Source organism: Schistocerca cancellata, chromosome 8, assembly GCF_023864275.1.
Source record: "Schistocerca cancellata isolate TAMUIC-IGC-003103 chromosome 8, iqSchCanc2.1, whole genome shotgun sequence".
NCBI lineage: Eukaryota > Metazoa > Arthropoda > Insecta > Orthoptera > Acrididae > Schistocerca > Schistocerca cancellata.
Window position 1 is genome coordinate 452,476,051 of NC_064633.1, and position 12,921 is coordinate 452,488,971.

Sequence of the window (12,921 nt, forward strand, 5' to 3'; positions counted from 1 at the left end):
GACAGTTGCATGCATAGCAGTGGGGAAACTTGTCAGTGGGTCCTTTCATCTAGCAGGCCTCCTTCTTTCAACGGACGAGTTGTTCAGATAAGGTTGTTATTCACGTAGTTTGATGAGGTGTGGTGAATAGTGCCAAGACAATGACAGAACACATTTTCTTTTCCCAATACATCTGCGTTCTATCTCAGTGTCATCATTACTCAGGAAAAGAGGAAATGTTCTTTTATACCAGCTCTACAAAGTGTAGCAGCCCACATACAGAAACTGACATATACAGCGTACGGTGCAGGACATCAAGTCACAATAAGAGAGGTTTGAGAAAAATAGATCAAGATTTTTCTCAGTAATTAATTACAGGCTGAAGTTTACACCATCTTAAAATGTTTGCGTGATAGAGGATATTTTGTATAACGCTTTCTCAAAGCGAAGAAGGTTACCTTGAATAGAAAACTAAAGTTCTGGACTTGATTCTTTTGTGCACTGAATGTATTGTACGTTTATCTTCCACTTTGTTCTCGTACTCAGGTTTTATTAAGATAACAGTAAGGCAAATACGTTTATTGTGTGCATAATTATAATTTTATTCATTGTGCATGCTTATAACAAATATTTCCAAACAGCATGTTATGTAATTTATATGCAAATAATAATGTATTCACTTTCGTCTACGTGCTCTTTCAAAGATGAGGAATCTCTTGTTGATGTGGCACACGGCAGGTTCTTGAAAAAAAGGCGATGGACACATGGAATGTATAGTAATAAATCTTCCATGTCGTTTTTCTTAGATTTTGGTAGTGGTCGACCCTGGATGTAAAGAGGGCTGTGCTGGATGTTACAGAAGTATGCCATGGGGCAGCCAGGCTTCTTTCTTCAGTCAGCTTAGACAAATTGCACATCGGATTTCTAAGTCTGCATAAAATTTTTCAGGGCAAAACGAGATTCTGTTTCATAACATAACCATATCACAGTCAGCCAATTTATGTCAAACCGTCGACCATTTTTTCCATAAGTTACTGAATTATTCATTTTCCTGAAGGATAAGAATGTAAAAATTTCATTTCAGTAATGTCAAATCTGTGGGGCATTTTATTTTCTAGTCAAACAACATCTATCCAATCATTTGGTGTGAATGTGCAAAATTTTCCTACTGGCTTTGTCCACCAAATCGGAATTACTATCTTCAGTTAAGTAACAATATCTTGATACCAAAAATTCGTGATAAATGGATGCGACTTCACGCTAGGATCTTCACATATCTCTCTGAGAGGCAATGCCGTTTCAATGTTCCTGTTTTGTAGTATACAGGAGTCTAAGCATAGGATTATTTTATTATGTGTAAAGGTTACACACTCTTCATGATCTCTCACCAATCCTTAAGAAATATTGAAAAGTAATGTCTTTAGGATTTCTTGAACCAAGACCTCATAATCGGACATGACTAACAAGTCCCTGGAGGTACATCATACTGTACCGTCTGTAAGCACTAAGTTTGCAGAAGAAATGAAATATTATTCTCTCTCTTCTTCTTCAAGGTGAGTGTGGCGTTGAAACTTACTGCAGAGAGAGGGGGTGGGGTGGGGTGGAGGAGGTGGAGGAGGAAGTAAGACTTTTAGTTGGAACTCTTATTCCGTTCCTTGTACCTTGTAGTATATTCCTGCCCACAGCTCCGCTGCTTCTGCCTAATACTTCTCACCCTCTTCTCTGGATGTCGAGAAAGCCTTCTTTGGCATATCCTTACTTCATCTTTACTGCAGACATTATTGTCAGCTATCTTCCTTACCTCTTGCTACAGTGAAAGAAACATGTGTTAATATAACATACGACGTCAATACAATGAAATATTGTTATTACACATATAAACTCAACAGCCCAGTCTCGTTGTTAATTCGTTATTTAATTATTCCGTATCAAATCTGCAAGAGAATTATTAGCGTACCTGAGATTCAATGTTAATATTCCGATGTGGTATTTCTTGAGAGAAATCATTCATAATCATGTCCACTATAATTAGAGCTCACACACCGACAGAACAAACCATGCAAACTGTGACAATGAATAAGTTCCCATTGTGCTCTGAAGAAAAGGCTGCTTCCCTCCATGCTCAACAGGGTTGTCAATCCTGTAGCAGTTATTTTCAAATCTGAATAATAGTATTTAAAAGTGGAATAGTCCAAAATGACCAAAAATGGACTTGATTCCCTTGTGTCCGGACGCCCCATGTCAAGGTATGCCTCTCAACGACATAGAAACAACGGCGAGATGGAAAAAACGTTCAGCGGAGAAAACGTCGTATAGCTATCCGTGGGTGACGGTTAAGTTAGGAACGCTGTTCAACACCGCTTGTGCACAGGTGATACAATGAGCAATTTCTCTCGAAGAGAAAAAGAAAAGGTAGGAAAATCTTTTTCCAGCACTGCACTGATGGGGGTGACAGAGAGCCCAAAATAATTGTCACTAGCAAAAAAGATTCTACCTTGGATAACATGGCAACATTTTCATAGGAGTATTTAAATGTCCGCTCTCTGCTGTTGTGGAGAGCAAATACAATCCAGATTACACGTCATCACTACACCTTTCATCTTGTACTTACTAACGTTGACATCACAGGCGTGATGCCTGCTATTGTTCTTGATCCCCCTCCCCCCCCCCCCCCCCCGCCCTGTGTGGCAAGTGGTTCGTACGCAGCTGTGTGGTGAACTGGTTGCCTTCCCCCAGAGTCGTCCCTTCAGGCTTCCTGACACCGAGTCAGTACCGCTGCCTCTCCAAAGTGACAGGGAAAGTTGACGCCACCAGCCCATTGTTCTCCTTTCTGCCCCTTTCCTCCTGCTTTGCTTGCCTTTGGCCTGGCAGCATGCTTGCCACAAGGCCACATCATCAGACGGCAGTGTCTGCCATCCAACCATTGTCGGCCACTTTCATGTGCAACCTGTTTGCATAGTCCTCAAATTATTATCTTACCATGAATACAGTATTTACAGAAGATGATATTTTAATTAAATTTTCATTCACTGTCAGTCACTGAAAATGAAGCTGCTTTTTTAGAAATTATTGTGTTAATTAGTCATTTCATTACAAGATAGAATTTATTTCATTACATCATCAGATCTGTCCATGGCTTGCAAACTAGCAATTTAGGTGAATGAATTTACATTGATCCTCACTATCCTAATTAATCTCATCTGTCTTACATCTTCACTAACTGAAGAACTTCTCATCTTACAACATTATATTCAGGTCTTATCACATAATTATATCCAGATAATTAGCTGTTAGTTTGTTAGATCAATTAAAATTATAATTTCACTTCTCCATATGTGCAGTAAGTTAGTTTATGCAAATGCCCTGACTTGTGATACTATCATACTATCATACTGTCATACTATCATACTGTTACTTGTTACTGAAGTTAATACACATAAACAACATAAGGGAGAGAAAAATACCGTCACCTATTCTGTGGCCATTGGTCAGACATTCCCCTCTTTTCCTTAATGCATCGTTTGAACCTTCTACCTTGTTTCTCCATTGTACCACAAGTAATCATCATTACTATATGACCTCTCACTTTTGACATGTAACTCATAGAATACACCAAATCTGTGAACAATAATTATAAAAAACATACAACACCACATCCTCTTTCTGCGGAGATATAAGGAATAACAAATCAATTAAAACATATGTTCATATCATTGCTGAGTTGCTTACTCCCATTCTTTATATATACTCACATTTGATAACGTTAATAGTAAATTTTTGTTCTTATATCATTGTCAGAAACTATATTTCACTATCAGTATTTTCCCCTGATGTGTGTTGGTGTACTAATGATTCTTCCTTTCCTTTGCTTTGCTGATTTCCATTGTATTAATTTCGACTACTTAAACAAAAGAAATATTATGTGATGGCCATAGACTCAAGTCATTGGTTCGGTGTTACTAATGAAGCTCATTCATTGACTTTTATTTGTAGTAACTCTAATTATGGGTGTTGCAGATCTAAATTTCCAATAGTCCTTTCTAAACTGTATAAGAAACCTTCTTACAAAAACTAATATTCAAGTACCATTCATGCTTCCAAACAAAAATATAAAGAAATGTCTCCAACTATCTCAAACGCTGGACCAACACATATACTTGATTTTGGACTAATACCTTCAGGACTTATACTCTCTCGTCTTAACTCAGACGAAATGCTACTTTGGCACGGACGTTAATCACACAACTCTTTCTTGACCACATGGTCCTGATACTCCTCTGGTGTGGAATAAATACGCATTAATTCACTACAACACTTTCCTCTAGCTAAGGACAACCAAGAAAGGAAGAAAATTCAGATGATAGACACTATACTGAAAATCTTCCCCATGTTTTCGAACAACTCAGTCGAAAGACTGCAACTTATATTCCCCTTAACTCTTTTTTTTGCCACAATTATTCATGATTCTTCAATTCACTTGTGAAGTACCTCATATAATACCCCCATTTGACAGTCACTTTGTCAGAACAACATTACACAAATCTTTTATTCATCTTGTTGTTGCTCCTATTAAACCCTTTCCCAGAAATATCCTTGGAGAACATACTTCAATACGGCATACTCTAATTTTTTATGATATGAGAAGCCTATCTACAGGAGGAAAACACTGCCAGTGTATACATGTCACAATTACAATTACACAATATCTATTGTCTATGGAATCTAATCGGAACACATAATGGTTCCAGCACAACCTACAATCAATAAACAATCCAAAAACTTGGCGGAAACATTAACATTCCACACATTAAACTAGTATTACATCTCAAAATATTATTTACATTGTTCTGTCGTTTCCACACCGTTTCTATTCAAGGAAAGATTTTTATATTGCAGATATAGTGTACACCATATAATATCATTGACTTGACAACCTCTAGATCAACAAGATTAGTTTGTGCAATCTGAAGAATCTGCTGTGGCCCATTGTACACCAACAAGAGCCTGTGGTATTATGGCTTCTGTTCGTCTGAGAGTCTTTGAGACTTCAATAGGACTTTCTGACCAACGATATACTGATTTACTGTGGCCTTTTTATCAACACGCTCCTTCCTTTTCCTTGTGGTCAACTGGATATTCCGTAATGCCAGATCCACCACCTCCTCATGCCACTGTTCTGCCTGTGGTGGATTGTTACTCTGATTGGAGGGTGTACATCTTGCATTGTGAGATCCTTTTCATCTTTCAGCAATGCTTCGGCTACATACTTATATCCTGTTGCATTTATTTATTTGGATCTGATATCGTTCATGTATCCTACTGCAGCCGTTCCCATGTCTGTTACTAGTCATTCTAATGACAAGTTCCTTGCAGTGTTATTATCTATCAAATTAGGAAGTCGTATTTCAATAATTTTGGCTTAAAGACAGCTACTCTCTTTTTCATTTCAGTTCCGCCTAAATTTTTGTTCGCTGTAATTTTACAGACAGTTCCAACCTCATTGTGTGAAATTGTTCTCCTTGTGGTCTAAATTACTTGTTACTACACTCCTGGAAATTGAAATAAGAACACCGTGAATTCATTGTCCCAGGAAGGGGAAACTTTATTGACACATTCTTGGGGTCAGATACATCACATGATCACACTGACAGAACCACAGGCACATAGACACAGGCATCAGAGCATGCACAATGTCGGCACTAGTACAGTGTATATCCACCTTTCGCAGCAATGCAGGCTGCTATTCTCCCATGGAGACGATCGTAGAGATGCTGGATGTAGTCCTGTGGAACGGCTTGCCATGCCATTTCCACCTGGCGCCTCAGTTGGACCAGCGTTCGTGCTGGACGTGCAGACCGCGTGAGACGACGCTTCATCCAGTCCCAAATATGCTCAATGGGGGACAGATCCGGAGATCTTGCTGGCCAGGGTAGTTGACTTACACCTTCTAGAGCACGTTGGGTGGCACGGGATACATGCGGACGTGCATTGTCCTGTTGGAACAGCAAGTTCCCTTGCCGGTCTAGGAATGGTAGAAAGATGGGTTCGATGACGGTTTGGATGTACCGTGCACTATTCAATGTCCCCTCGACGATCACCAGTGGTGTACGGCCAGTGTAGGAGATCGCTCCCCACACCATGATGCTGGGTGTTGGCCCTGTGTGCCTCGGTCGTATGCAGTCCTGATTGTGGCGCTCACCTGCACGGCGCCAAACACGCATACGACCATCATTGGCACCAAGGCAGAAGCGACTCTCATCGCTGAAGACGACACGTCTCCATTCGTCCCTCCATTCACGTCTGTCGCGACACCACTGGAAGCGGGCTGCACGATGTTGGGGCGTGAGCGGAAGACGGCCTAACGGTGTGCGGGACCGTAGCCCAGCTTCATGGAGACGGTTGCGAATGGTCCTCGCCGATACCCCAGGAGCAACAGTGTCCCTAATTTGCTGGGAAGTGGCGGTGCGGTCCCCTACGGCACTGCGTAGGATCCTACGGTCTTGGCGTGCATCCGTGCGTCGCTGCGGTCCGGTCCCAGGTCGACGGGCACGTGCACCTTCCGCCGACCACTGGCGACAACATCGATGTACTGTGGAGACCTCACGCCCCACGTGTTGAGCAATTCGGCGGTACGTCCACCCGGCCTCCCGCATGCCCACTATACGCCCTCGCTCAAAGTCCGTCAACTGCACATACGGTTCACGTCCACGCTGTCGCGGCATGCTACCAGTGTTAAAGACTGCGATGGAGCTCCGTATGCCACGGTAAACTGGCTGACACTGACGGCGGCGGTGCACAAATGCTGCGCAGCTAGCGCCATTCGACGGCCAACACCGCGGTTCCTGGTGTGTCCGCTGTGCCGTGCGTGTGATCATTGCTTGTACAGCCCCCTCGCAGTGTCCGGAGCAAGTATGGTGGGTCTGACACACCGGTGTCAATGTGTTCTTTTTTCCATTTCCAGGAGTGTATATTAATTGTACTGGCATTGCTGTCTGATAAAATTGTTCTCTGTCTCACTTCGTTCTTCTCGTAGATTGTTCTCGCCAGGTACTAAATCGAATCCCTATAGGAAACACTTTAATGCTTCTCTGTCTTCTCCATAAAACTGTACTGATAGTTTTCTGATAGTTTCATGAAGCAAAATCTAATTAATTGTGACCGAATATATGGAAGATAGAAAAATTGGATATTCTTGAGCATTGCCTCAGAGTATAGAAGAAGGGCTGTAAAGACAGGTCCTTCCAAATTCCTTCTCATTATAATCCGTTGTTTAATCTTCTCCTACATTTTTGCCTTTGACCAGCAGTTTGCCAAGAATGCTTTCCGAAATTCTACACATTTTGTGCATCTTAAAGCTATGCACCTCAATAACGACAAAGAAAAGTCCATATCATGCCTTAATGGTCATGGCGGTAGTAATGGTGTGCTGAATTGCGCAACTCATGCTTTGGGGTGTAAGGTGTTGCCATTATTCCTGAACTCTTATAATTTGAGCACCAGGAGAGAATGTTTGCTCAAACGACTTTTCCTCTCGTCATCTCATTCTATCTCCCTTTGGTGAACCTCTTCTTTCTTTGATGTCTCATATGTCAAGAAAACGTTCATGACTACAACTATTTCATGAACACCTGCTGATGGTCTCTCGAGCATGTCTTCCGCTTAGGTGTACAGAAATGTATGCTCCATGGATCCCTTTTTGCAAACCGAGAACTTCTGCTACATTTTCTTTGAGGCCTCCATAATCTCTTGCTAAGTGATTGCTCTTCCTCCGTGCTTTAATTCTTGTTTTTCTTTGAAAGCAAGCAGTGACTGTTTCTTTGTTGATTCTGCAACAGTTACCAGACATGTAACAACTGAATCCCCATGTATCATTCTTACTTCCTGTTCTAAAATTTCACTGTTGCTAATTCTTATTTTCTCCGTGGCTGCACATGAATGGCAAAAATGCACACCTCTCATCTATACTGTTAACAAGCTTCTTTATCTTTTTATATGCTTTTCATGCTCTTCTCGTCGACATCGTACATCGGTGAGATGTTGCTGCAAGGTCGGAATCTTTTCTAATCTTGTTGCCATTTCATTTACTTATGTTGCTTTTATTCCTTCTTGTTTCTTCCTTTGTCTTGTCCATTTCTTTCAGAGATTTCTTTGCCAATCACTCCCACTTGTTTGTTTATTCATCCATTCTTCTAGATGTTCAGTGATCGCAATGTTCGTCTCTTTCGTTCAGATGTCTATTCAAGGTTGCGGTGGGCGAGATAAATTGAGTATTTCCTGCAGATGCGGTATTCATTCTTTGTCCTCTAGTTTTTAGTGCAGATTCGTAATGATTATGTCTAAGTACTGTGTTGCTAACTCGTCCTCTTCTTCATTAATATTGACTCTCAAGCTATCTATTTGCATACTATCTGCTAAATTGGTCTCTAATTATCTATTACACGGAGCTGATTGGTCTCCTCCTACCGCAGCCTCCTCCCTACAATAATCCACCTCCATGATTCCTGACTGATTATTTATTGCTAATTCTCTCTTTAACATGGTTTGGTTCATATTTTTCATTCTCTTATTTAAACTGAACAAATAATAATTTGGTCATATCTATTTTAGTTAAGACACTAGCTACAGAATATCACCACTTTTCATATATTCAACAATTCCAAATCTTTTGCAATGCTGGACGCAACTCTGACTGACAGAAATAGTGAAGCAGAAGCCACAGAACATGTTTTCAAACTGGAAGTATTAATTATCAGTGCCAGCAACTTACATTACGTTTCTTGAATGTGTCTAGTCCTTGATGATAAATTTCCAACTAAAACAAAAATCAATAATAAGAATAAAAATTATCTGATTGATTCACAAAATAACCAATTCACAAAATAACCAGTTCACAAAATAACCACCTACTTAATTCATTCCCTGGCAGCCAATATAGGTGAAGGGTCAATCAAGCTGAACTTTCCTCCTGGAACAGTATAATGACGCGCATATGTTGAGCTGTTGAGATGGAGGTCGCCACCCTAAGACCTCAATTTTGTTTTTAATTTGCTGCGATATGCCACGAATTCCTTTCTTTTCACCTCAGAGTAGCACTCAATTATATGAAGGATGTATTCAAATCTCTGCCTTATTGTGCAGTTCTCACACCCCTTAGCACCCTCTAGACCATGGAAGGTATTCTCTGATGTCTTAACAGATGTGCTATCACCCTGTCCCCGTTTCTTGTCAGGATTTTTATATATTCCCGTCCTCGCCGATTTTACGGAAAACCTCCTCATTCCTTAACTTTACTTATTCGTCCACCTAATTTTCCGCATTTTTCTGTAGCACCACATCCCAAATGCATGTCTTCTTCTTTGTTACGGTTTTCGTACAGTCCACAGTCCATGTTTCACTACCATACAACGCTTCTCAACATACCTACAGTCTCAGACATTAAGATCTACATTTGACACCGGTGGACTTTTCGTGGCCAAGAACAGCATTTTCGTCTGTGCTAGTTTGCTTTTTACATCCTCCCAGCTCCATCCGTCATGGATTATTTTGATGCTTAGGTAGCAGAATTCCTTCACTTCCTCTACTTCGTGACCATCATTTCTGATGTTAAGCTTTTCGGTGTTCTCAGTTCTGCTACTTACCATTACCCTGGTCCTTCTTCAATTTACTTTCAAAGCATATTCTGTACCCGTTAGAGTCTTTATTCCGTTCAACGAACCCGTAATTCTTCTTAATTTTCAGTGAGGATAACAATGTCATCAGCATCAGTGGACATCCTTTCACTATGAATTTTAATCCCACTGTTGAACCTATCTTTTACTTCCGTCATTAATTCTTCGATGTACTGGTTGAAAAGTAAGGACGGAAGACTACATCAGCGTCTCTACACCCTTGTTAATCCGAACAATGCATTCTTAGTTGTCAGGTCTTATTGTTCCCTTTTGGCTCTTGTACATAAGGTGTATTACTCGTCTTTCCTATATCTTACCTTCATTTGTCTCAAAATCTCGGAAATCCTGCACCATTTAACATTGTCGAAAGCTTTTTCTAGGTCAACAAATCCTATGAAAGTATCTTTTCTTCAGTCTTGTTTCCATTATCAACCACTACATCAGCACTGGCTCTCCTGTACTGTTACCTTTCTTTAAAGCCAAACTGATCGAAATCTAATATATCCTCGGTTTTCTTTTCTGTATATTATCCTTGTCAGGAATCTGGATGTATAAGCTGTTGAGCTATTTGTGCTATAAGACTAGTAGTTGTCGGGTCCTCCTATTTTCGGCATGTCTGTGGATTAAGTTTTTCCGAAAGTTTAATGGTATTTCGCTAGTTTCATACATTCTAGACATTAACGGGAATACTGGATTTTTGACACTTTCTCTAATGATTTTAAAAATTCCGCTGGAGTGTTTTCTACCCCTTCTAACACATTTGATCTTAAGTCTTCCATAACTCTTTTCAAGTTCTGATACTAACACTGGATCCCTTCTCTCTTCCGTATCTATTTCTGTTTTTTCTTCTACCGTGGAATCAGACAAGTCCTGCCTGTCATAGAGGCCTTAAATGTACTTTTTACATGTAGCCGCTGCCTACTCTACATTCAACAGTGGAATTCCCATTGCATTCTTTATCTTAACGCACTCGCTTTTAATTTCACCGAAGGTCGTTTAGACTTTCACAAGCTGCGAACTTTGTGTGTGGTGAGTCGGTATTTCAGAAAATTATTTCTGTTAAGATTTCCTCACATTTTTCCTACAGCGATTTCGCATTAGCTTCTCCCTACAACTATTTCCCCTTAGCTTCTCTGTATTTCGTACTTATTTCATTCGTAACTGACTTGCCTTTCAGTATTCCTGAATTTACATGGACATTTTTGTACTTCCTTCCTTGTACCTATTTTCTCCTTTCAAACTTCAGTGATTGCTCTTTTTAGAGACGTCCGTTCCTCTTCGACTGAAATGCTTATTGAGCTATTCATTATTGCAGTGTCTGTAGCCTCACAGAACTCACCATTCGTCAGTATGTTTCCCCATTTCTGTATGCACTGATTATTCATGACCAGTCTCATAAACTTCAGCTTGATCTTCATCAGTACTAAATTGTGATCTGAGCCTGTATCTGCTATTGGATACGCCTACAACCCAATATCTGATTTCGGAATCTCTGCCTGGCCATGGTGTAATCTAACTGAAATCTTTCCGTATCTGCCAGCCTTTTCCAAGTATACCTCTACGTCTTGCTATTATTTTGCTCATGGAGTGGTCATCATGATGCTTTATGTGTCTTTTACGCAGTGGATTCCATTGCTTTCTGCATCCTCATGCAGTTAATCGTTGCTGATTCTTCCGCCTTTTACGGGCAGTTTCCCACCCCAAGGGCAAGAGAGTGTCCTGATTCTCCGTCCGCTCCTCCTCTCCCTTTCACAAGGTCTTTGGCAGAAGGAGACTGATTTCTTTTGCTGGAAGTCTTTGGCCACCATTGCTGATGATTTTTATTCAAAATTTAGGGAGTGGGGTGACCGAAGACATGTTGATTACTTGTCAACGACACTACTTCTAGACTACTGATATGCGGATACTCAATTCATATGTTATGTGATCGTTTTTATTTGACGCTATTGTAAAAGAAGTGGCCCCAGGATTGAGTCTTGGTTATTGACACTCCGATAGAACAGAATTAATAAACTGCATGAAAAAGTGATTATCTAACTATGAAATCAAGAAATCGCCCAAAGTAAACCTAATCTTTATAACAAAATGTTCTGTGTGCATAGATGAATGAGGACGTTACATAGAATTTAGTTGAGCCCTTGGCAAAGAATGTCTGAGTGAAAATTGAAATTAAACTATAATTAACACTGATAAGTTTGATCAAGTGATCTGACAAGGAAATGGGAAGATAATCAACACCCAACACACTAATCCAGTACGACATAGTCGCGGGTTAATTACGTGATTGTGCTATCACACCGGAAAGGAAAATGAAATTACACACACCCACGCCTATCTTCCTGATCATGAATAACCCCATGTGAGTCTGCTGAAATATGGAAAATCCCTAACTTCGTTCCATCTTAACCCGCTGATAGCGCTAGATATTCCCACCACAATTGTTGTATGTGAATCGATAGACTGCAAACACTGTAGATGGAATGAGATTTTTCACTCTGCTGCGGATTTAGATGGATGCGAACGAAACTCATCGGCCAATGCAGGCTACCTCACCAGCAGCAAGGAATCATCAAATCTCTGTTCAGAAGCGTGTCTTCTTCATCCCTGGCGCTAAGAGAAACTAGAACGCAACTGCCTTTCCTGGTCGGCTGAGTTCATGTCTGAAAAACGCCCACGAGTGAGAAAAGCTTTGACCAATTCTGTAATTGTTACATTATCGGTTTCATCCGATCAAAAACTGTATAAAAACTCATTATCCGATCTACATCTACATGGATACTCTGCAAATGACATTTAAGTGCCTGGCAGAGGGTTCATGGAACCACATTCACAATTCTCTATTATTCCAATCTTGTGTGGCACGCGGAAAGAACGAACACCTATATCTTTTCATACGAGGTCTGATTTCCCTTATTTTATCGTGGTGATCGTTTCCCCCTATGTAGGTCGGTGTCAACAAAATATTTTCTTATTCGGGGGAGAAAGTTGGTGATTGTAATTTCGTGAGAAGATTCCGTCGCAATGAAAAACTCGTTTCTTTTATTGATATCCAGCCCCAATCCTATATCATTTCTGTGACATTCTCTCCCATATATCGCGATGATAGAAAACTTGCTGCTTTTCTTTGAATTTTTTCGATGTACTCCGTCAGTCCTATCTGGTAAGGATCCCACACCGCGCAGCAGTATTCTAAAAGAGGACGGACAAGCGTAGTGTAGGCAGTCTCCTTAGTAGGTCTGTTACATTTTCTGAGTGTCATGCCAATAAAACGCAG